At 38.4% G+C, this 1,950-nt stretch overlaps 1 protein-coding gene and 1 non-coding gene across 2 annotated transcripts in view; one reads left to right on the top strand and one right to left on the bottom strand.

Annotated features, from left to right (window-relative positions):
• Vps50 (VPS50, EARP/GARPII complex subunit) overlaps window positions 1-1,950 on the top strand; it is a 137,829-nt gene that overhangs the window by 108,393 nt on the left and 27,486 nt on the right. The window lies entirely within an intron of this gene.
• LOC111814058 lies at window positions 1,831-1,950 on the bottom strand. The gene has a single exon (XR_002819134.1). It is a non-coding gene; the product is annotated as a U6atac minor spliceosomal RNA (small nuclear RNA).

The raw sequence follows: 1,950 nt of genomic DNA, 5'->3' as shown, positions 1-1,950 counted from the left end.
ACATTCATGTGCAGGAATATGTTTTTGCACGCCTGTGCTGGGAAAAGTGCACATTAAGAGCGCATCGTGTTGCCATCACACGTGCACTGGAATGGCTTCCATTGAAAGTGCTGACAGCGTCACACGTTCTTTAAGCTGTGGAGTGTTTTCATCTTCTCTGGCTTCCGTAGCATAGTCACAGAATGGGAAGCTTGGGAGACAAAATTTTATTTCTCACAGTTCTTGAGGCTCGGAGAGTCCTCCATCCTCTGATTGGCCAGTTCATTTCGTGATGAGAACTCTCTTCCCAGCTTACAGATGGCTGCTTTCTCAGGGTGTCCTTTGATGGCCTTTGCTCTGCACGTTTGGTGAGAGAAAGTTCACTCTCTCATCTCTGCTTACAACCAAGTGCACCGGGTCTCCATCATCATGACCCCACCTCATCTCCAGACAATATCACGTTGTGAGTTAGGGCTTCCATCTGGATTTTCAGGGCACATAAACATTCAGTGTTTGAGTTAATGCAGTGTGTACGTGTATTAGAATACATGTACAGTATGGTATTACCTTATAAAACTAAAAATACATTTATTTATTATATAAACCACTCCTAGATATTTACCCGTGAGAACTGAAAATAAGGTATCTGCACATGGACATACAGCTGAGTGTTCTGAGTGGCTTAGGCAAATAGCCTAAACTGGAACAAAAATATTTAGCAACTTGTCAGTAAGTAAACAGATTGTGCTACATCCACATGGTCTAACAGTACTAAGTGATAAAAGACCAGAAATTCTAACAAACTTAAAACACAGATGAACCTCAAAAGTATGCTAAGTTAAAAAGTCAAGATATGAAAAATAAGATACTGTGTGATTCCCACTTATATGCTATTTTAAGAAAGGCAACACTAGTGACAGCAGATCGCAGGATGAGCGCAAAGTTTTCTGAAGACATTTGCAAGGAGGAGAGCATTTTGTGTTGATTGTGGTGCTGATTGGAGAAGTGTATACTGTTAGCAAAGTTTGTCACACTGTGTTTAAAGTTGATGAGTTTAAGTTACATATAAATAATATCTTAATGAAAAAGGGAGACATAGAAAGTAGAGACCTAGAGAAAATAAAATGTGTTATAAGATTGGCTCTTGTTTTCCTGCAGTATTATCACACAACTGTTTTAGCTTGAGGCTTTCTGACACATGTAAATATTTTCTTATTTCTGTATCAGACGGGAGAAGAGTAATAGTAAATGTGTACGAATTCTTACAGATCTGTATAGTCACAGTCACACATAATTTCTGTGAATGTTTTAATGAAACACATGTTTTGCTTTTAATTAATCATGTTAATTTATTGGCTGATGGAAAACATCTTAACCTTTTCTTCCCCAAAGGATTGTATGATTACTTGTGATTGCCTCTCAATTATATTTGTCTTCAGCAGTTGAATCAGCATGGTGGCTGACCCACTGAATTTCATGCCTTATTCAAGTCACTCTGCTTATTTATGCTGTGTGAAGGATTTCCAGATGTTTTGGTTTTGTTGTAGTAAATAGAATTCTGTTCTGTGAAATATTGATTAAATCTGAGAGAAAATGTCATTGAGTTTTCAGCAAGGATTTAAGTTGTCTCATTTTTGTAAGAGAAATTAGCAATGCTCTACAGTTTACTTTTATATAAACACTGTACAGTGCCCCTTAAAAATAGAGGGAAAGGGCCGGGGAGATGGCTCAGTGGAACAAACACTTGCCTGGCAAGCACAAGGGCCTGAGTTCAATCCCTGGTTCTGCAAAAACAAAACAAAAAACAAAACAAAAAAACACAGAGGGAATCTAAAACATCAAGCTTCATAACTAAAATGATAGTTTGTGAAAAAGGTGCCATAAAGTAGGTGGAAATGCCTGAACCATAGGCATGTTGTCAGGCCCAAGGGCCTCTTCCATCCTTGTCAAGGGGAGTGTTAACCTTCTCTC

This window comes from Octodon degus, unplaced genomic scaffold (assembly GCF_000260255.1).
Source record: "Octodon degus isolate 3935 unplaced genomic scaffold, OctDeg1.0 scaffold00262, whole genome shotgun sequence".
NCBI classification, from domain to species: Eukaryota; Metazoa; Chordata; class Mammalia; order Rodentia; family Octodontidae; genus Octodon; species Octodon degus.
This window is presented reverse-complemented; position numbering and strand designations above follow the sequence as displayed.